Below are 24,348 nucleotides of genomic sequence, written 5' to 3' on the forward strand. Positions count from 1 at the left end.
TTAGATGGTTATAAAACACTGAATGAAATCATCATATGAGAAATGCACCCTTCCTTGATAACCAGGATCCTAACTTTGAATGCTCTCTGTGAGAGTCCTCGGTTTGAACAGAAGGCCAGGCAGTCCTCAAAGGTGATCTTACCACTGGCGCTGTGTTGCTTTGTAATGAAATTCACAGTTTAGGGGCTCAACCTGAATCCTATTGTCAGAAGCTCTTCTGCAGTTTCTGGGGGCCCACTGTTTCCCTCCTATCGCCATGGAAACTGATGAAGTGTTGTCACCAGCTGCTCAGCAGAGCCCAGAGCTCTTTACGTTCGCTGACTCCCATTGTGACAGACATCTCTTTGTTCAACATTGAAATCGTAAGGTAACGAGTCTCCAGATGAAAAAGTTTATATCTTCCCACAATGCCAGAGTGCGCTAGACTTCTGCAACCTGTCAGCATCAATTGGTCCATTCTGTTCAGTCACAGCAGCTACGTAACTTCACAGTGAATCCTGGTTTGTCCACGGAACACAGGCCGTCCACCATGCCTGCCCGGGTAGTACCTGCTGCCAGAACGGGGATGCCCGAGCTATGCCACGGTGCAGACTGCGCCTCCGCCTTGCACCCCTTGACATAGTCTTTGATCACGAAACTTGCACTAGTTTCTTTTCTTGTGACTAAACACCTAACAAGAAGCAAGCTTGGGGAGCAAGGGTTTGTTGTTGTTCACAGTGTCCTGGCTGGGGATCCATGGCAACACAATACTCACCACTGTGGTGATGGGTTCTTGTTGACATCTGTAGCTAATTAGGAAGCTGAGCAAAGGGCGTGCCAGTGGTCAAACTCATGTCTCCAGATGAGTCTAGATAAGCCAAACTTTTGGTAATTTTCCACAAAAGAGCACGTTTGAGCTCTGTGTTCACACATGCAGTTCATGTCTCTTCTCCCCATCCCCTGAATTCTACTCACGTTTCTTTCTTCTCAGCCTTCTAGTGGCTCTTCATGGGGCAACAGGGAAAGTCTCCTTGGGGCCTCTGCCTGCACTGTGATGGCATCTGCCTTTAGCATCGAAAGTGTCTACTTATCATCACAAATCACATCATGTAAAATTTCTCAGTGATGTCTCCTTATTCTTAGGATCGAGTCCAGTCTACCAGGTCTGAACAATCCAATCCGTACTCATTTCATCAGTCTTCTGATTTCTTTCTTTAATTTCTTGAATTTCCAAAGCTTCCTAGCATCTTGGAAACCCCTCTCATTTCATGTCCTCTCTGGACAAGCCTCCTTGATCCCCTACTATGGTACTGGGTACTTTACCTTTGTGGCACCTAACATACTTTTTACCAAAAAATATTTGTGAAATAATTTGCATATTATTTCTCTCCTATTAAAATCATCCTCCTATTCTCCCTTTCCATTTCTTCTCTCGCTCTTTTAAGAAACAGATGCTTATTGTTTAGCCCAGACTGGCTTTATATTTATGGTAATTCTCCTGTCTCAACCTCTCAATAACAAGTTCTTCGGGCTTAGTTGGCATTACACATGTCCTCCATGAAGCCCAGTTTGAAATTCTTCTTAATATTTTATCTCTGAACTAGGTATACTTTTATTTGATTCAATAAACACTTGAGTGACTGAGTAAACCAGAGAGGGACTACACACTGAGCCTTAGTGGGAGCCTTGGAAGTGGTTGCTCAGTTTGGTTCCTGTGGATAAAAGTGATGCTCAGTTTTCTTCTAGATTCAGATGTTAGATTCCCATCCTGCAAGTATCAAGGCCCCCCGGGAGCTTCTAGGACAGTGCCATGTGAATGAGACCGATGACCTGTCTGGGGTTCCAAAGGGCCAAGATTGTCTTAGTTGTGTGAGAGAGAAACCTGACACTGTCTTGCTTTGGCAAGTAGTGAGTTGGTAACACAGTCCTATAAATGAGCACAGTCCGGGTTCAAGCAACAAATAACCTTGGACTTGAACCCTGAATCAGCACACAGCAGCTTGCGAAGCAAGCAGAACTGTGTCTTTGAGACTATCTCACAAGTGATGGGGAATGCAATAACCTAATGCACGTGACTTTGCCAGTGCTGGGCATGTCAGAAGAGCTGCCTAACTGTGCTGTTGTGGTTTCCAGTTGTCTTTGTCATTTAATAGTAATCTGCTTGGCCTTGGTTGGCTGGCTTCCTTCAGTTTTAAGATCATCACCATTATTTTTTTCTTTTTCTTTTTTCTTTTTTGACACTCTGACCTCTGCTTTCTCCAGCTCCAGGATGCAATGATCAAGGGACTCTTAGGTTCCATCTACTGTGGGATTCACTAAAACATTTCCATGGGAAGAACAAGAGTCACTTCTCTTTGCAGCCAGGCTCAATCGGACTTGTCCTGGAAGATAAGCAACGATGACACACAGGAGGGGAGAGTCCAGTGCAGTCTGGCTTGGCCCTTCCTGGAATCTCGCACTTTTGGGTGGGACTGGATGTTCCCTGAGCGCCACATCACGTACATCAGACCTTATGAGAAGGATGGCAGGAGAGGAGCCAGGGGAGCAGGGTGGCTTGGACTTTCTTTCTTGGAAAGGCGATATTGTTGGCAAGACTTAGGTCTTGCTTCATAGATGGACAGGGAGGAGGACTGGGCAGGGGGAACTGGGGTTGAGCTGCACCCTCTCTGGAAGTTGGGTCTGAGAACATTGACTCTCGAATGATGGTTCCAACTTCAGCCCGCACTTGCCTTCTCTGAGGTTGTGGATGGTCCTCCTGATGTTTGGAGATCTGTCATTAATCTGATACATGTGCAAACTGAATCCATTTGGATGTGAGAGAAAGTTGAAAATGCACGAAAGTAGGAGAAATGAGGACAAAGAGTAGGGGTGCCTTGGGCAGTAGAATTCTATCCAGAGGAGCAACAGAAGCCCTCAGATAACAGTGTTTAAGTAAAGGTTTATTTGTCTGTCATGTAAAGTGTTGGAGAAGGAGACCAAGGTTGTGATGATGGCATCACAACCCATCAGTGAGTACATTTCTATAGGACACCTCTGTCATCCTCAATATCTCCTTCTTGTAGTTCATAAAGGTGACTCGTGTGTGTGTGTGTGTGTGTGTGTGTGTGTGTGTGCGTGTGTGGTCAAATATACATTCCAGCCAACTAGAAAAAGAGAGGAAGGAAGAAAGAAACAAGTTTTCTCTTTTAGAACATTTCCTAGAAATTGAACACTTTGCTTCAGTGCATATCCCATGAACCAATATTTGGGTATCTGGCTACAGGCAGCCACAGAGGAACTGGAAAGTGTGTCCTTATTCCGAGTGAAACATGACCAGCTAACTTTTGTGTGTAATGAAAGGAGAAATGGTGCTTGGGAGAAGTATGGGAGGGCACACACCACTTCCTACCACACCCGGAAAACAAGGATAGACACTATAGACTTATGTTATTAAAGTAGCTCGGGGCAGCTTTATCTTGAGGCTTGAGCGAGCCACTCCAACCTGCTTGGCATCTTAATCTCGCCAGAGGCTAGCTGTGCAACGCTGGGCACATTGTTTAGTCTCTCTGAACGCACACCAGTTTCCCCTTCTGTAAGTAATAAAAACAATAACTGCCTCAGACAATTGTCCATAGAAGCAAAAGAGAGGTCCCCTTGCGCAGTTGTGGGCTCCTAGACATGCCAGTGATCACTCTGCTGGCTGGATCAGAGCCTCCCAATGACGTCCTTTTCCTTTGGCTCACTTTGAAATGGGATTTCTAGCCATCATTATTCTGTGGGCATTACCCACGCCCTTCAGAAAGGTCATCATTTTCTCCTTGGATTAATCTCTTCCTTCAATTTTGAGTACTTCTGAAAGCCAAAATTTCCTGGATGGAAAGGAGCCCTGATGTTTCTAAAGAAATAACACACACAATAGAAAATATTACTGCATTCTCTTTGCAGGATTGCTTAATTCTCTCGAATACACATTTAATTTAGGCTCGCTGAAATAGTTATTGTCCATTCACTAGTAAGTACTTATGAAACGCATGTTGGTAGGGCATGGTACAGCCAGGGAGTGCCAAGAGCAGCTAGCCCTTAATCACTTTCTCTTCCACCTAATGACTCATGCTGGTACCACTCCAAAAGGATTGTCAGAACTGCTATTTGCCTGAGGGAGGGAGGATGCCTAACGCTAGTCTGTCTATCAGGTACCCCAGCCTGTGACTTTAAAACCGAAGCATTGCAGGCAATTGGGATCACATTCTCCTGCAGGTTGTGGACTCTGGTCATGGGTTGTAAATATTGCCAAGTTTAAGTTGGGCCAAACTCTGTGCGTTTCTGCACAGTGGCAGAAGTAGTGCGTGTGATGTCTGATAAAATGGGAGGCCACCTTGTCACGCTTTTACACTTATGCAGTTCGGTAATCATGACACACTTGCTTGTATCCATAGGGAGATAATATCAACAACAGTGAGTATTTTAGGAATTACATACGTCCTAGTTTTTCCTTCGTTTCTCACCCAGCATTGCTGGAACTATGATCTGTCTGTTTTATAGGAGAATAAACGGAGGCCGAGAAAGTGGCCTTTCAAGGACAGAAGCTCAAGGAGGTAAATTTTAAACAGGCAAACTTGGATTTCATGTCCTTTTTTTCCTTTCTTTCTTGAATCCATTGTAACTTTTTGGCTTTTAAGGATGCTAAGTAGATGAGAGATGAGGAACAGATCTGGAACACCCTGCCACCTGGAAGAAAATGTGTCAGGATTACAGCTGAGTGGTTCCTGAAGGGACAGTCTCAGTGTCTAGAGGGCTGAATGGCTCCTGGAGGGACAGCCTAGGGGTGGGTCTGGAGGACACGAACAACTGTCTCAGTCACTTGCTTTCTTGCAAGCCCTGTTCTGAGCAAGGCCGAAGGGTGGGAAGCTGCTCTTGTGGCTTGCTGATGAGGATGGGCTACAGAGAGAGGCTCTCTTCTGCCCCTTCAAGTAGAACAGTCCCACAGCTCGTGATTGGCAGGTTAGGCTGGGTTTTGAGTTGAGAACTTCGCAAATCCCATTTCACTGAATCTTCACAGCAATTTGAAGGCCACATATTATCTGCTTTCAAAATGAGGAAACCGAGGCTCTGAGAGGCCAATGTCCCCAAAGCATGGCTGAGTATTAGTAGATCGAATATTTTCCTTTGGGCAAATCATTTGGTTCTTCCCCTGTGCTTGATTACCATATAAAATGCGAGTACGTGCCCAGCACAGGGAATTACTTGGTAAAAATAGTAAAGCCGGGAATGCAGTGAGTACCTGGTAACTAGAAATCTTGAACCTCTCGGCAGCAGGAAGCGGTCTCCTCACCGGTGTCTTCGTCTCCACATGGGATGGAATTGAAAAGCCTTGCTACTCAGTTATCCATGATGACTTCAGAAGTATGAACATGGGTAGCAAAGGGTCAGTGTAACTAACTCAGCACAGCACATAGCCTGAGATGTGGACATGTTTGGTGGCCCACAAATGACAGCTCACTTCTCCCAGAGGAGCCTGTCTGGCTGGACTTCAAGTCCCAGGCTGGGGTTAAAGAGCCTGGGAAAAGCTGTCATGAGGACCAACAGGGTCTTAACCAGCTGCAGAAGTACTAAAATTTGGTTTCTAGAGAAATAACGAGGATACGGGTCAATGAGTTTCAGAACTTCAAATAAGCAAAAGGATTCTTCTAATTCCAGCTACTGGTGGCTCTGCCATGAGTGAGGAAGAGGCAGGAGGGAGGAACGAGAGTGGAATACTGGAGTGGAGGGGGGGACAGTGGCCCCAAAGTGCACTGTCTTAACCGTGCTCTCAACCACTGCAAGAAAAATCCATGGGAACCAAGAGAAACCGATCCCGCATGCCCTGAGCCAGAATCTTCCAGCCCTGGTAGCACTTCCTGGGCAGCGCTGTCTCCTCTTTCTGCAGTGTGTCCCCAAGCAGTGGCGCTTGGTTCTGTGCCCAACCTTACGCTGTCCGATGTGTCTTGGCCACTTTACTCTTCATCTGAAGGAGACACCGACAAAGACAGCACCATCTGTTTGCCAAATCGCCACTGGGTCGAGACCGCTTTTGTTCTGGAGTATGTGGGCATCAGGTGACGTTAGGAAACAAGGGTAATCTTAGAGCACCCATCGTAATGACCAAGGCACCTAGGCAAACCCCGGGTGGGGTGTGGGCAGCCATCTAGAAAAGGTTTATTTGTTTTTGTTAATGGGCCTCCTCCTGTCTTTACACGCTAGCAGCCAAAGAGAACTCCAAGGAACCCCAAAAGTGGTATTTTGGATGCTTTTGAGAGCTCCCCCTTACTCTGCTTTCCTTTTTAGACTGTTCCGCATAAGGGACCAGCCTCCTGCCAAAGGCCTCGTAATGCCACTCTCAGGAGACCGAATTTATCCACTCAGCTGTCCCTTGTAAATTTATTCCTGTGTGAGACTTTCCCCAAACCATTCATTCCTCCGCTTAGCTCAGGCAGCTGGAATGCAGGGGGGAAAATACATTTTTTTTTTCCTTTTCAAGAATGTGTCTTTTGTGTGCCGGGAGGGGTTGGGCTAAAGAGAAAAAATTCAGACCTGTCTCTCACACACAAACACGCATATATGTATGCATACACAAACATACACTCTGTCTCTAACAGTCCCACTGAGGCAGGGAGGCAGCCCTGGGTTGGAGAGGGATATTAGGGGGCTCCTTGCATACCAAGCAGTGAATATTTTGCAGTGTGGGCTGTGGGTCCTCAGTCTGGGACTGAGCCAGAGAAACACCTCACCGGTTGTTTCCATGGCAACATCACAGTTTCCCTGGAATGGAAAGGTCTGTGATGGGTTAGAGCCAGAATGGGCTTTCTGGCTGCACGTGTGTGCGGTGAGGGGCTTTGGGAGGAGAAGGCACTGGGAAGTTTGACTTAATTTTTCCTTGACTGATTGGGGTCTCCAAGAAGCAGGTGACGCTGGGGGAGGGACTCGAAGGTGACCTATGTGCTTAAGGAATGTGGCTATCTTTGGGGCAGGCAGAGCTACCCCATAAGCAAGATAGATGGGAAGGGATGTTGGGTGGCAATCATGTGCATATATTGATGGGGCAATACTGTGGTCTTTCTCCTCCTGGTACCCAAAGATGGCAGAAGAATGAAAGATGAGTTTGTCCCATTTTCTGTAAGACTTATGTGCCATGAAACAGTCTCAGGAAGGGCTTCTGGGGTAAAATGGCGGAAATAGTGATGATCTTTCCTGTGCTTCTACAACGAAGAAGAGTCAAAAGGCAACAAAAAAGATATATCCTGACAGATGCAAAACCAAAGACAAAGTGACAAGAAATTAATAAGCGTGAGAGTTGCGGGTGGAAGAGCTGCAATGCGGAAGTCTAGAAATCCTGCCTGATAGTCCAGCCACAGTCAGAGCAGGAGAACAAGGCCAGCACCTGGGCTCAGGTCGATGTCACAGTGTTGGCTGAAGGTTTCTGTCCTGAGGTCCTCCCGACTGAGAACCCTGCCCTCTCATTGCAGGCAAATAAGGTTTAGAATCAACGCACCCACACCCACTGTTTTCTGCCTGTCTTATGAATATACTTTGCAAGTGGAAGCATCACTTTTATCCGCACATCATAAGCATGTCTGGGAAGCTTGCTGTGGCTGTTCTGACTTTTCACACAGTCCCAAGGGTGTGCCACAGGCCTGGAGGCCCCAGGCTACTATATAACATAAACGTTTTAGGAGAGGGTCCTATTTGTTCTTATAAATTGGGTTGACAGGGCTCAGATAACTGTATGCCATGCCCAGTAAGGGATTAAAGAGTAAAGGGGAAGAGGCCCTGCCAGGAGATTGATCATGCTGTTTCAATTACAAGGGTGACTGGCAAATCCTAGTCATTCTCATGCCTCTGCCCCACCGTGGGTTATTTGTGGGCATTCTTAGCTTTTTATGTAGGTACCGGGTATTGAACTCGGGTCCTCATGCTTGTGCAAGAACTCTTACCCCATAAGCGACTTTCCCAGCTCCAAGCCCCTGCCTTTCTAGTGTGCCCCTAGATGTTGCTAATGCTATGGATCCACAAACCACCTTTGAGTGCTAAGGGATTTTTCTTTACACTGTGTAGAATGGAAGAATATTTCTATTATTAATCTCCTGCTATTGTCCTTGGGCAAGACAGTAATTTCTGCTTTGTAAGGCTCTTGCTCCAGAGCTCATCTTCCTACAAACACTAAGCAGTTGAAACACTGTTGTCACTGCCATCGGGTCACCCCCTGCAAAGGACATGCTTGAGGTCATCAGTCGTGTGCTTCTGCAACTGAAGGTCTCAAAGCATCTGGCAGCAGGGAGACCTGTATTTGGATCTTTGCTTGCTCAGTTGTAGAGCTATGCAGGATTGGAAGAATTACCTATAAACATGGCTTCATCAGCTATGCAGGCAAATAAGGGCAGCAATTAGTTAATATTAATTAAGGTGTGATTGGTTATGAAAAAACTGAGATATCAGAATCCACGAGGTGCATGCTCATAGGTGTGATCTTTCTCTCCCCTAGAAGGGTTTTGTCTGCCTAAACAGTGTTTAAATAATACTGAGATAGTTACCAATCTCTAAGAATAGTTAAATTTCTCATAAAACTCCCAATTTCAGACTTATATTGAAAAGTCATTATCTTGGGCAAACTTGGCCTGGAGTCCAAGCATGGTTAACAGCGATGGGACTAACCAGAGCTGGTGGCATTTATGGGCTCTGCCTCCCCAGTCTAGCATAACCAAGTCCTCTTTCCTTTGCACCATACTCTTGGGTTTCCACACTTAGGTTTCTTCTGACTCTAGAATTCTAGTTATTTTGGCTCACGTATGTGTAGCAAGGGCTTCTGGGACTCAGTGAGTGGCTTCCAGGATTGCCTTTTCAACAACATGTCTACAGCCCAAGTGAAGAGAATCTGCTCACCTCTTCTTGACTTCAACAGAGTCATTGTCTTTATTGCTCTCAACAGTTTCCCTGGGGACCAGAACGTGCTGACTCTAGAAGAGTCCTTCCTTCTCAACGACCACGAGTCATCTCAGTAGCTGTCTTTCTTGCTCCCCCCCTGAAGTGTAAGATAGATTCTCACGACCTTGTCCTTGAAGCTTGGATAGGTGCATCCCATGCCCCGGGGTGCTGACATCCACGTGATTTAATACTATTGGTACCTTTCTATTGGACTCTTGCAGTTTTCAGTCTCCAGAGCTGCCTGGGCCTAGTGCCCAGGAACTGTGCTTTGTGAGTTAATAAAGATGCTGGACACATGCTGCTGGCTGCTTCCCAAGGTCCTGCTGTGTATAAGGGCCACGATGGGAAGGATGAGCGGCTTCCTTCCCTTCCTCTCGTTACTCTCTTTCATCTCCACCTTTCACGCTTAGTTCACTTTACTCACAACTGCAATACAGAGAGGAGGCATAGCACGAGGACAGAATCTCAAAGACCCCATTCTCTGCTTCACAGGTCCTCGGTGGAAACGTGACCTTACAGGTGTTGTGTGGACACTCCCTATCTGCCATAGATGGGTCTCCACAGGTGAGTGAGCCCTAGAGCATGGGATCCCTGTGTGGTAAGAGAGTTGCACTGCAGGTAGATCAATCTCCTGGATCCATATTGCTGTGTGTGAATTCTGTCCCATTCCTCTACCCTCTTCCTCTAGGGTAAGTTTCTCAGGAGGTTGGTGGTCCTGTGGACAGTGAGAAGAAGTGGGATGCTCTCGGAACACGTGACTTCGAAGAATCTCTATGTGTGTGTCAAACTGGCCAACATCAAAGAGAAATGCACCGCAAAGTTTTGGTTTTGATGGTTTGTGACTTAAAAAACTTTGAGATTCCTGCCATGCCCCCTAGGCCTTGGGAGAGGCACGGCAGGGAATTCTCAGCAGATCAGAAGAACGCACGCTTCTACGCGGAATTAAACTTGCTGTTCCTTAAATTCTTTGCACAACCCAATAGGGGAGCAGGGAACAGTCAAACTTACCTTTCACTTTCTGGAAGATGGACAGCCTGAGCCAATGCATTCACATGCTCACTGATTTAAAGTCCAAGGTTTCCTTCTCCTGGAAGTTGTGTCTATGCATCCCGTCTGAGTTGTACACAGCTGTTTGGCATGTTGTCGTCGGGCCCTTCCAATGACTGGCTGCATGTTGATCTCAGAGGCTGGAGGCCAACAGGTGAAGAGCCTGTGCAGATTCTCCAATGTCTCTCACGGCCTCAAGAAGCTGGTGAAGGGAAGGCTCTGGCGTCCGGCTAAGCCCTGTCCCTGCAGAGTGCAGGCTCCTTCACGCCAGCACGTGTTGCTTCTCACCTCCGATCTGCACCAGGATCACTGGAAGCCTGTCAAGATGGATTCTCAGGGGCTGCCCAGATTCCCAAGGCAGAGGTCTGGAAGAGAGCCAGAGGTGACACTTTGAACAGGCTCCCCAGGTGAGTGTGCTTAACAACCCATCGTCTCAAGCATGCGCTTTAAAAACTCGTGCGGAGAACATTTCTCTTTGCCCAGTTTTAAAACGCCCTTTAATAGTCTCATTGATCATAGCGGAGACATTCCAGAGAGAGAACTCCACACCAGGGACCCTCCAGGGCTTGGCCTGGAGGAGACTGGATATGGGCTTCATAATCCTCTTGCTGTTTCTTACTCATCAGGCAGGTGAGCGAGAGCCTCATTACCTGGGCCGCCCACTGGGAAGGAGCCCCTGTAGCCTCCTGGTGATGGCCCAGCTAAGCTTGAGTAGGTTGTTTTTAAAGGCTTGACCCGAGCATGCCTTGATTCCAGGTGGAACCCATTTCCACTTAAAACCATCAAATACGGGCCCTGAAGGGAATTCAGAGATCTATTCCAGAACTCTCATTATATATATGGAATTAAAGGGTAGAAACAGACAGAAAAATGCAAGGATGATAAATTCCTGAGTTCACCTGGAAGGATCTTCGTGGAGCAGGAGCAAAGTCACTTTCTCCTAAACCGGGGTAGAGCAGGCAGAAGTAAGCTCAGGTTTCCTGAGTATCTTTCCAGAGACAGGGAATCTGCCAGGCAAGATTTGCATGTCTGCCCTACCCCATCACCACCACCACCACCACCCCAACCACCTTCAAGGAGAGTTTGCCTCATCTCAGCTGCCACATCTCAGCAGGATGCTTCTAGCCTCTCCACCCAGAAACATCCTGGCCCCTAATTTGCATGTAGTGGGATTTAGCCCATAAGCCTTTAGGGCCAGTACCATTCTAGACTCTGGGAGATATCACTAGCAAGAGAGATGGGAGTGGCTGCCCCAAAGATTACTCGAAACTTCTAAACTTAGTAAGTTTACTTCTGCACTTTTTAAAATTGTTCTCTCATAGCTTCTGTAAAGCAAAGAACACTGTCACTAAGACAAAAAGGCAACCTACTGACTGGGAGAAGATCTTCACCAACCCCGCTACAGACAAAGGTCTGATCTCAAAAAAAAAAAAAAAAAAAGAACTCAAGAAACTAGACTTTAAAATGCTAACTAACCCAATTAAAAAATGATGGGGCACTGAACTGAACAGAGAATTCTCAACAGAAGAAGTTCAAATGGCCAAAAGACACTTAAGGTCATGCTCAACCTCCTTAGCGATCAGGGAAATGCAAATCAAACAACTTTAAGATATCATCTTACACCTGTCAGAATGGCTAAAATCAAAAACACCAATGATAGCCTTTGCTGGAGAGGCTGTAGAGGAAAGGGTACCCTCATCCATTGCTGGTGGGAATGCAATCTTGTGCAACCACTTTGGAAATCAGTGTGGCGGTTTCTCAGGAAATTCGGGATCAACGTACCCCTGGACCCAGCAATACAACTCTTGGGAATATACCCAAGAGATGCCCTATCATATGACAAGAACATTTGTTCAACTATGTTCATAGCAGTATTATTTGTAATAGCCAGAACCTGGAAACAACCTAGATGTCCTTCAATGGAAGAATGGATGAAGAAAGTGTGGAATATATACACATTAGAGTACTATGCTGCGGTAAAAAACAATGACTTCTTGAATTTTGCATGCAAATGGATGAAAATAGAAAACACTATCCTGAGTGAGGTAACCCAGACCCAAAAAGATAAACGTGGGATGTACTCACTCATAATTGGTTTCTAGCCATAAATAAAGGTCACGGAGTCTATAATTGGTGAACCTAAAGAAGCTAAATAAGAAAGTGAACCCAAGGATAAACATATAGTTAATCCTCTTGCCTATGGGAAGTAGACAAAATTGCCGGGGAGAAAATTGGGATCTTGGGGGTGGGGTGGGATGGGAGTAAGTGGAGATGGGGAGAGAAAAGTGAGAAGGGGAGGATGGGGGGAACTTGGGGAAACAGGATGATTGGGATAAAGGAAGGTTGGATAGGGGAGCACGGAAGCACAATTCTTAAATAAGGGAGCCACCTTAGGGTTGGCAAGAGACTTGAACCTAGAGTGGCTCCCAGGATCCCAAGGCAATGTCCCCAGTTAGTCCCTTGGGCAGCTGAGGATAGGGAAACTGAAATGACCCTATCCTATAGCAATACTGACGAATATCTTGCATATCACCATAGAACCTTCATCTGGTGATGGATGGAGATAGAGACAGAGACCCACACTGGAGCACTGGACTGAGCTCCCAAGGTCCCAGTGAGGAGCGGAAGGAGGGAGAAGATGAGCAAGGAAGTCAGGACCATGAGGGGTGCACCCACCCACTGAGACAGTGGGGCTGATCTATTGGGAGCTCATCAAGGCCAGCTGGACTATGACTGAAAAAGCATGGGATAAAACCAGACTCTCTGAACATGGCGAACAATGAGGGCTGATGAGAAGCCAAGGACAATGGCATGGGGTTTTGATCCTACTTTATGTTCTGGCTTTGTGGGAGCCTAACCAGTTTGGATGTTCACCTTCCTAGACATGGACGGAGGGGGGAGGACCTTGGACTTTCCACAGGGCAGGGAACCCTGACTGCTCTTTGGACTGGAGAGGGAGCAGGAGAGGAGTGGGGGGAGGGGAGAAGGGTAGAAAGAGGGGGAGGGAAATGGGAGGCTGGGAGGAGGCGGAAACTTTTTTTCCTTCTCTCAATAAAAAAAAATTAAAAAAAATTGTTCTCCCATACACTATATCCTGACCACAGCCTCCTTCCCTCCACTCCTCCTAGTCACACACCAGATCTACTCCTCCTCCATTTCCTTTAAGAAAAGAGCAGGCCTCCCAGGGATATCCACCAAACACAGCATAACAAGATGCAACAAGACTCGGCATAAAACCTTGAGTCAATCAAGGCTGAACAAGACAACCCAGTAGGAGGAAAAGGAACCCAAGAGCAGACAAAAAACCCAGAGATACCTCCACTTCCACTATTAGGAGTCCCACAAAATGATTCTGTGTGTTTAATTTCCTGATTGGGGCCGTGAGAGAAACATTGTGATTTGGAAGTGGTAGATGACACATTTGAAGTGACAATTGAGGGATAAAGGAACATCTTGAGAGAAATGGGGCATGAAATAGCACATGTAAGGCCCTAAGTCAGGAAGAAATTTGGTTCAGGCTCAGGAATCCAAGGAAAGTGCAGTGGGGGGGGGGGTTGCTTAAACCGTGGGGAGATGATCTGATTTATGATTTTAAAATGCCTCTGGTGTATAGAAGAGAATAGACATGGGGAGGGGGTGGATAGCACTTAGGAGGCTACAGAGTCACGCAGGCTGGAATGGCAGGTGCTAGAGCCCCAAGGCTGCATGGGCTCTTGGAGAGCACCTAAAGTTTTAAGAACTGAGAGTGCCTTCCATGAGAAGTTTGAAAAGTATGAAATATGGAAGGGAGGGTCAGCCATTTTCTAGACAAGCTTCAGAAGGATGGGAGTTACACACATTGTATGTGCCCTTGCGCACATTGTATGTGCCTGTATGCCATTTGGGAGCAGAGGTTCAGAAGAGATGCACAGGGAACCGTGACACACAAGTTAATGAGACTGCCAGTCAGTGCTGCTGTTTCCATATTAAGACCAAGTTTTCAAAAGCAAAGACACATAAGTGTTCTGTGGCGTGCGTTTCGCTGTGACTTTCAGTGGCCAGTTTTGTCCTGCTCTGGCTTTACAGTTTTCAAACTGTTTCCCCGCTTTGCCCAAATCCCAGACTACACAATCTGCAGAAGAGGACCAGCCCATGGTACAGCCTTTGAAGTTTCTGCTGCTTAGCATCAGTGCAACATTGTGATTCACAAGCCAACAGAGCATTCTTAGATTTCCATACCTGCATCCCATGGGATGAAGGCAAGGTGGCCATGAAGGGTTCCCAAGTTAGCTATTAATGTGATCTGGACTACAGATTACGAGAGAGAAACAGGCTAAAGAGGTCCTTGAATTGTCTCAGCAGGCCAAAGAGACAAAGAAGGACCCGAACCAGCCAGCCAGGGGTTGGAGCAGGCTGGAGAAAAATTACTCAGCGTTGGCCCTGGGCATGTGAGACCTGGGTGTTCTTTAAGTTGGTGCCTGCTTGCTCCTTTGGTGGGTTTTCTGCTGCCTTGCCTAGTTTACAGTTATGTGAGGGGTAGGGGACAGCTTGTAGATTTCCTTGTCCTGTAGAGATATAAATAATTTTTGTCTTGTGGGAAAAGAAGCCTCAAAGTTAATGGTATATGACCCTGGACGACATTAGTCAGTTTAGATTTTGATCTGTGATCTTGTCCTACCTTCTTTTGATTGAGCTACTGATGATAATCAAACTTTCGAATTTTCTTCAGAAGCAACTCTAACATTTTAATGTTTCTCTCGTTTATGCATCAGATAAAATCGATGACGTGGGTTCTCCTCTAAAAGTTATGTTTTGCGTAGTGGCTTTTCAATCAATAATGGATTAACTATATGGTGGAACATACTAGAAAGCCGAGGTATGTACCAGGCGCTACCATTTAGATCCGCTATACTCTCTAATGTTTGTACAATAATGAAGTCACAGATGAGGCTCAGAGCAAACGGCCCCACTGTTCCCAGACTCCTAGCTGTATGGCGCGTACAAGATTTGACCTCTTTGAAAATGACCTTGGGCCTCCCTCTCTCTGAGACTGTACCGTCTCTTTCCCTTACCAGGCGCCTCTTTCCCGGGACTCAGTAAGTCAGCCCCAGCCGGCTTCCCAGCTCGGCAGAGAAAGGGTTTCCTCTTGCCCTGCAGTCAGATTCTGGGACAACTGGGAGTCCCCTCTGTTCATGGGCAAGCAGGTGGTATTTAAAGTATGGATACAAGCATGGGACCTAAAAAATCCCTTCAGTTTTCCATTTGCCAGGTTGTTCCAGAGGCCAGAGTTGTCAGCTTCTGAGCCAGAGACCCAGGCTGAATGGAAATACTTGTACAGCGAGCGCAACTCCGCTTCTTTCCACCCCTGACTGGGCTGCAGTTGTCCAACCAGCTTGGCACCTTTGTTCAAGTCTTTAATGCAGTCCTGGGAATCTAGAGCTGTATCCTCAGGGCTTTCCTGAAACATTAGCCCTTGGAGCCTTGCGGAGCTGCCAGATGGAATGGAAGGCAAACAAAGGTGGTTCTTGAGGCACTGAGATCTGACCTTAAACCCTGACACGCCTGGAGTGTGAAAAGGTCTGAAGGGATAGCTGAGCTGAGGTGAAGGTGTAGCAATCTGCCACTCAGGAAAGGGGCGAGCCTAGGGCGATTTTCTGGCCTTGGGCAGCCTGCAGCTGCACAGACTGCTTGTAAAATAGCACTGCATGTCAGCGTCTGCAAGGTGGGTGATCACAGGGGAGATGGGAGTAACCCCACACACGAGAGGGTTCTGTAAGCAGTAGAGGTGACTGGCAGTTTGGAAGGTGTAGCAGCCGCATTCAGGAGCCGAACCAGGAGGGTTTAACTAGTTCCTCAAGATTTGCTGACCTTCTGTTGTGTTTTGCAGGGACCCCAGTTTGAACAGTTGGGATGGCGATAAAAGTGCTTTGTATGTATAACTCGTGTCGTCTCCATAGCTACGTAGATGTTACCATTGTCACCACAGAAAAGAGCCCCAGGGAGGTTAAACTATTAGCCTAAGGTCACATAGATGGCAAGGGAAAGGGGTAGGACTTGGATTCTGGTCTGTTTGACTCCCAAACACTTGCGGCCAGGTAAAGCTGTGAGCCTGGGTGTATGGAAATGCTTTAATAACACAAAAGAGAAACTGCCAAGTGTTTCCCTCCAGCAGGATCAATTTTGCAGTAGACTAAATGAGAGCAGAATCTCAGACCTTACACACCTTTATGTGCCCCGAAGACCCCAGAAGTGACAGATATGGGGGACAATGAAGGTATTGCGGCTGTGAGCTTCCCTTAGGAAATTCTGTTATGTGTTTGGAATGAATCCATCATCTCAAGGGGCTACATAATGCTCAAAACAGCTTTCGAAATCCTCCCTGAAAATTGCTTTCTGAACTCCAGGCACAGAAGCATATACATACAATGTCTATCCTTGATCATGGCAGGCCTCAGTCCTTTCAGGGTATGCTGGAATGACATCGAATTCCAACCATAGCATTTGGTAGAGGAGGTAAATTGCCAACTCTAACTCTTTGGTTTTCTTCAACAACAAGTTGGCACTGATGAGGAGAAAAACGGCTGAGGGATTTGCATAGTTTGTGACTCCACAAAGCAGACCATTCTATGAGGATTTTATTTTTTTATGTTTTTTCTATAATAGGAAGTGAACCTAGGGCCTTAAGCAGTTGCGCAAATTCTCTGCTGCTCAGATATATATTCCCAGCACCTTCTCCTCATCTTTTTTCAACTTTTTATTTGAGGACAGGGTCTTGCTAAGTTACCCAAGTTGGCCTTGAACTTGTAATATTTTTGTCTCAATTTCCTGAGTAGCTAGGATTACACATCTGTGCCACTAGGCCTAGCTAGAGGGATTTTTAACAAGGTTTTGAGTAAGAGCCCTGGCCAGCCTTTCCAGTCTTAATCACGCTTCCCAAGCTCTCGCCCAATCATGTCTCCTGGTGGAACCATGGCGCAAATACCTGTCTCTGCTTTCTTCGGTCTACCTTGTCATTCAGGTCCCAGTCAAGTGTTACTTCCATAGAGACTGGGCATCTTGCCTAGCATTCCCTCCATAATACCCTTGTCTTTTTCTTTATAGACGTAATAACATATACTAGGCATTTTCCTAAGCCACACCAAACTCTAGGCCACCTGCCAGCTCCATGGTTCCATTTCTCTTTTAATTACGGCTCTTCCTTCAACATAGAGAAAAATGGAAACTACAGTGTGAATACGTTCCCCCAAAAGCCCTGTGTTAGAAACTCATTCCATAAATTCACATGTTAATGGTATTTAGAGTTGGGGTCTTTGGATGATAATTAGGATGAAATCAGGTTGTGAGACTAGGGCTTCCACATGGCCTTTGTGGCTTCGTAAGAAGAGGAAGAGAGCACTGAGCTGGGACACTGGACGTCTCATCGTATGGCACCCTACTTATGACATGATGAAGGTCAAAGGTCATCGCCTGAGGTCCGTACTATGCCCTTGCACTTATAGAACTGTGAGTAAAATAAACATGATGAACTATTTCTTCTCGGGTGCTTTATTGTAGCGACAGTGATTTGCCAAAGATAGTAGGTGCTCCATTTGTCTAAGTTATTGGTCTGCATCCTCTGGAGGATCACACTCCTCTCTGAAGTCCGTTCTGGCTTCCCAGACTTCACTCGGACGGAACCCTACCTCACCTCTGCCTTCCTGTAGTCCACGTCAACAGTCTACTTTACCTTCTTGCTTCTCCTTAGGTTCTGTTCTTAGCCGTACTTTCTTTGTACACCAAATTTTACCTTCAGCCCCTGCACAGAGTTTGAGCCAGTGTGTCCAGGGACCAATTGGTTATTTCTATACATTTGTTCCCTGGGTACCTGAAGTTTGTCTCAATGGCCAGAGTCATGCTTCCCTCCATTCTTTTTAAACATTTTTTTTTCCTAGAGAGTCTCAAATACCACAGTTTCTTTTTTAAGACTGTTGATATAATAAATACATCGTGGGTAATAAAAAACTTAAAATTTATTTTGGATATTATATGGCATGTTCTCATCTATCATCTATCTATCTATCTATCTATCTATCTATCTATCTATCTATCTCTCATACAGCAATGAGTATAGTCTCTAAGTCCATTTCCTAATACACAGCATAGAACCCGTCACTGTGTCATGTGACATCAGTGGGTCTCTCATTCTCTCCTTCTCCCACTCTCCCTCCTAGGATCTCACTAGCCTAGGTTGTGGTCTTTTTGCCTCATGCTTACTAGTACTAGGATTGTAGGTATGTGTTACTGCACCCCTCTGACTTTTCTTGCTCAAATTCCACAGTTTCTTAAGAAGAAACTAAAGTATCCTTTTATTCTCAACTTGTCACAAATGGAAATTAATTGTGCTTCTGTGAGGTCACCTCTGTCTTTAATTTCCTCTGTAGACCAAGGAGAAGATCCCAGAGAGATGTGCAATTCTCAGTTCCATAGTTGAAACAAATTCAGAAAAACCCCCCTCCTGCCACACCACTTGCCCCTCCAAGTTACAATTTACTCTTCAGATTTCTAAGCATATGAAATAGCAGCCTCCATTGTTTGAGTTCTATATACCATTTTCAGCTCATTTGTCTTGAAAACATGGTCCATAGAATATGTAAGAAATACAGATTCTTGGGTCTTAATCTTGACTTCCTGAATCAGGATCTGCGGTATGGGGCCAGCTGTCTCTATGCTAATAGCTCACCAGGTGACATGCTCTAGCTAAGAGCCTGAGAATTCCCAGGGCCAGTGATGGCAGATGCATCTGAAAAGTATAATATATCTATGCTTCAAAGACTGGGCTCATGCTTTTCATCTTAGGGGAACCACTTGCTTCCATTTTCTGTCTCCTCCTTTCCACACTTCACTCCCCAAGTTTTTATTCTTTACTCAGGGTCCTACCCAAAAATTAGGTCTCTGTAAATGGAGAATGCACTTTGGTTTCCCGCCTCTAGACTGGAATAATCACACAGAATTGCTTGGCCAACAGCTTAGGCATATTCCTACCTAGCTCGTATATCTTAAATTTACACCTTTCTGCATCTTTCTCCTTTAGCAGCTACATGGTGTCTCTCTGAGTCTACCTTCTTTCCTCCTCTATCTCTGCTTGGATTTCCCACCTTGCTATATTCTGCCCTGCCACATGCCAAAGCAGCTTCTTTATTAACCAATGACAATAAAACATATCCACAGCATACAGAGGGGAATCCCACATCAGTTCTCCATGGCAACTACAATTCTTCCAACCAGAAAGACTAGATCTCACCTTTAAGCTTTCCCTAGCAAACATCCTTGTGTTTCTTCTGTCTGTCTTGTTGAGCATTTTTGTGTCTTTACCACCAGACTTAGTTCCCTGGGACTCAGAGTTTTCATTCCCAAATCCATGGCTTCACACAGAAAAATCATTTGCTGAACTGACTTGAATGAAGGGTTATTTTCGATGAATTAACAGAAAATGGAGGGGTATGTTTTAGAGGGGGTCAGATGTCCTATTGCAGGTGGACTGTATATACATCCCCTCAGCAACTGGGTCATACAACATCAGAGAGCTTGACTTTGGAGACAAACTCAGAGTAACAAGAACTCTCAACTTCTTTTTAAGGTAGAATGTTAAGGAAGAACAGAAAACATATCATCAGAAAAGCAATGAGAAGAAAAACTCAACAACTTTCTTGCTCCATCTGCTGAAACTGACAAAGCGGAGACTGGTACCCCAAACTTCCGAAGCAAGGAAAGACAGGTCACTTTACCCGTCCTCCCATCCTCATTCCCATTTATACAATCTTCATTTTCCACTAACTGGAAAAAATAAAAATAACAACAGCGTAAACACAGAGGTGTAATATCTTATTGGATAGTACAGAAGCAGCAACCTGGCATATTTGATTTCCATGGAAACAGGTCTTCCTTTGGAAATCATGGTTCCCTTACTTGTGTTCCATTAAAGGTTCTAAAATACACCAGCCTCTATGCTGTGGGACAACGGTCTGTACCCTGTCACTTGTATTTTAAATAAACACTGATTGGCCAGTAGCAGGGCAATGAGAAAGAACTGAACTAAAAGCACGAATGTTTTTAGTGCAGGGCAATGAGAATTCAGGGAAGAGGGAAGTTTCAGTCTGCAGCCATCACCCAGACCAGAGCAAGCAAGATCTGACTGCCTCAGTGAAGAAGGTACCAAGCCATGTGGCTAACATAGACAAGAATAATGTGTTAATATAAGATGTAAGAATTAATTAATAAGAAGCCTGAGCTCCTAGGCTAACCAGTTTATTATTAATGTAGACCTCTGTGTATTTCTTTGGGACTGAATGATTGAGAGACTGGGCGGGACAGAAACTTCGGTCAACACCTCTAAATATACAAATGTGCTCACAATCACCCTTCCCTATCTAGTTCTGGACTTTCACCTAGTCAAAGGATGAAAGAGTTTAAATGCATTCAGCTTTCCCTCACTCAATTTAGGGGATCATTTCCCACTCTTGTCTCTTGTATCAAGAGTGGAAAATCAAGTCCCAGGAAATCATCTCAGAAGGGAAAACATTCGTGCTTTTAGTTCAGTTCTTTCGGTGATTTCTGGAATAGATATGGTGCATTGCAGAAACTGGAAGAACCACACAATACAAATAGAAAACTTTGAGAAAGAAGCAAACATGCAACCCAAGTGAAATCTAATTTTTATTTTTGCAAATTAATAATTTATTCTGGTGCATCCTAGATATGGAGATTTCATACTGCCTTACTGTAGTAGACTAGAGCAACCAGTCAAACAATAGTGATGAGGATAATTATAATAATTTCAAGGTGCATTCTATATGATTTTATCATATATAGATGTTTATGAAAATTCCAAAGTATGAACCTTACTACTTTTCTTTTACAGAACAGGATAAATGAATACTAGAGAAGATAAAAGACTTTCCCGGGTCATGCTTAACCAATAAATATCACCGAATGAAGGCGTAAGTCACAAACAATGCCACACCAATTTGGGATTATGATTAATAGGGTGATATTTATTTAAAGGGGAAAAAACTTACAGATCAGTGTCCCAGGCAACAGCCCTCTATGCAACGCAACCAGGAGTCTAGTCGCCAGCGGAGCAGGAAGTGAAGAGAGAGGAGAGGGAAGTGGCCGCTTTTTTAAAGGGAGAGAGACCACGCCCCAGTGGGCTGGTATCTCAGCGGTGATAGGCTGGAGGAGTGGGAGGACCTCCCACAACAACCGAAGAAAATTTACTCTTCCTCGGCAGCAGCAATTGAATGCCAGTAGCTCCTAGGTTAGTGGTAGGATTTTGTGTGCACCTTCTCCCCTGCACTGAGTCTTTGGCTGACTGCAGTTAACATGGGTTCCTATGAGATAGAGACCATACTTGGCTCTATTATAGAGTCCAAGAACTTGTGACTAGATAGGCTATCTAGTCCTAGGGGAGAAGCCAATCCTATCATTCTGCTGCTGTGATTTTTAAGTCCCGTCTTCTACTGGGATTGGCTCCTGTGAACCTTGAGGCTACAGAAGGTGTAAGTCGTCAATGCTTTACGCTTTCAGGATGCCAAGCCAAAACCATCCTCAGGAGAAAACCAGCAACACACCAGGGACCCATCTAGACGTCATTCTGAAGCTAGCCTGCAGAGTTGGGCCATGCTCCTTGGTGTTTCCTTGTCTTCCACACACTGTAGGCTACTTCTCAGACACAGCCTCAGTTCCCCCTTGGAGGGGGACTTCTGGTACCTCACCCACTGCCTGTTTTTGCCCCAGTGGACCGCCCATTCTGCTAGCCTCTTTGCCTCTATGATTCTTTGAAAACATGATATTGTGACAAATATTTTCCCTCCAGCTGCTGCTGCTGTGTGGGGGGGGAGGGCATACTAAATCTCAGTTAGAGTCAAACTCTAAAATCTGAAGGGAACTCTATTTTTTTTAATCATCAGCAAGGAAAAACCCAGAATAATATTTTTGCTAATATTTTATTATAAAAATTTGCAAACATACAGGAAAGTGAAAAGAGGTTTATGGCAAATTGCCCACCCACCCAGCTGTGCTCAGCAGCGTGGACAAAAACATAACTCTCTCACTTGTGTTCACTGATTCCTTTGGTATGCGTGTTCCCACCGTCAATAATTACAAACTTCCAACATGACTTAGGAAAGATCCATGCCAAATCAGCTCCTGGGAGCCTATGTGAGCAGGCTCAGACACACACCTCATTCAACTACGACTTAGATTCTACCGGACTACTTTACTGTAAATGTTGGGTCACGTGTTTATTCAGTATTCTACCTGTGACTAGTTCATCTTATTTTTTGATATATTTCAATATAAATTTAAAGTGTATGCACAATTCTCTTTGAGAGATCCAGCGTGCATGTTGACTAGAATTCACTGTTTGGAGTATATTTTTTGTTGTAAAAATGAAATTTCAGTCAATTGTATATGTGCTAAATTTTGACAAATCCATACATTTGTGTAATTTCTTTTATATTTGTGTAATTTAATGAGATGTGAAAGAATAGACCACAGAAATCTCTCTTAAGGTTTAGCTAATGAACACCTTTAGGGTTTCTAGATACAAGCAATTGCTAAAACAAGGCTCATACGTTTTTTCCCTTTTTATTTATTTTTCAAAACAATCTTTTTTCATTTTACTTACCCTGCTCCTGCTCCCCCTACCATCCCATGGGGAGCCAAAAAAGTCTGGCACATCATTTTGAGGCAGGACCAAAGTCCTCCCCCACTATATTTAGGCTAAACAGGGTATCCCTCCATAGGGAATAGGCTCCAAAAAGCTAGTTCAAGCACTAGGGATAAACCCTGGTCCCACTGACAAGGCTCATATTTGATGGCATATGCTACCTCAAATGTGTGCTGTTACGCTAACAGTTTAGACTCACCGTAATGAATGATCAGAAATCTATTAACAGATAGCTTTGAAATAGATGCAGGGCCAGAACTGAAAGCTCCAGGACCCAAAGTTTACACCCATGTTGAGTCATGGTCCAAAGCATCAGGACCTTCAAACATGAACTAAGCCCGCAGTCCCCAGGAAGCGGAGGGCTGAACAAGCAGCCTCGCTCTGCTCCCCTGCTGACTGCCTCCAGCTCCAGCTTCCATACAAAATATATGTGAATCATTCTGATAATATCCTATGACATAGTTGTCATCCCAAAGATCAAGCTTTTCCCACCTCCCACCCTGGCTGGTTCTGACCGCATTTGACTTGGCAATATGTGCATTTGGCTTCCACCTGTTATAACTCAAGGAAAAAATATCAGTCCACAGTGAAAAACAAAATCCAGAAAGAAAAAAAAAACGGCAAGAAAAGAGAGAAAAGAGTCATTTGCCTTCAATTATGGGGCAATTTTAGACTCAAGTAGTGAGAAGCACTGGACAGTGTTTCCAGGGCTAAACCACAAAGCTGTATTCCAGATGAAGAAGAGCAAATGAGAACCTTTCACCCAGAGGGCTGGAGTGGGGACCGTTTTCAGAATCATTTGATATATGTGGGATATTAAGCATGACGGTGAGGGGCCATGATGGCTGCACTTTATTATTTGAGAACTACTAAGATCATAATATTTTGCACATGTAACATAGTTTCAGGAGTTTTTGTTCTGATTACCTCACTTTCCAGACCTGGTGCAGAGTAGATGGAGGTTACCAGCAGGCAGGTTTCTGTAGCAACTGGGGCTGTGTAATGGAGTTTCATGACTTCACGACCATCTGACTCTCCTCCAGTGGCCATATTTTCCCAACTGATTTTGGGTTATTCTTTTGTCAAGTAGAAGTATGGTACCCGTGGATAAAAGAACATGCCACAGTCTGTTATTGCTGTTTGGATCTTTGAAGAGACGTATATATTTTCTTTCTATCCCTATGTTATAATCTACACAGTGATGCCTTATAGACTAGCAGTGTGTGAATAACACATATCCCATTACTCTTACCCACCGTTGCACATTTTCCCATATGGTGAATATTGTTGCAAGCAGCATCAGAGCACAGTTGTTATTATGTTGAGTTGTTGTGCGTCGATTGAGGGACATAAACCTTGGTGGTACCCTGAGCAATGAAATAAAATCTCCTTCCACAAAGGTTGTATCAGTTTACAAGCCTGTGAAAAAGTGCACCCCCCGTCTACTTCACTGCACCCTTACCAGTCTCCAGTGACACAATATATCGAGCGTTTCAAATTGGGGTCATCTGTGGGGAGGCAGGCTGGCCATGTTGCCATACCAACTTGGACAAGGTTATAAAACAGGCCTCGATCTGTTAATCTTAGCTGGATGAACTTTAAAGCCTTGCCTAAGATTCTGTGATTATATTTATAATTAATTTTAATTATACAGCCAGTTCTATCCTGATTGATTGTATGATAAAACAATTACTTCTTAC

At 45.0% G+C, this 24,348-nt stretch overlaps 1 pseudogene; it reads right to left on the minus strand.

Moving 5' to 3' along the window:
* LOC142846811 (sorcin-like) lies at positions 1–23,698 on the minus strand (annotated as a pseudogene).
* Between the last annotated feature and the right edge of the window lie 650 nt (positions 23,699–24,348).

This window comes from Microtus pennsylvanicus, chromosome 3 (genome assembly GCF_037038515.1).
Source record: "Microtus pennsylvanicus isolate mMicPen1 chromosome 3, mMicPen1.hap1, whole genome shotgun sequence".
NCBI lineage: Eukaryota > Metazoa > Chordata > Mammalia > Rodentia > Cricetidae > Microtus > Microtus pennsylvanicus.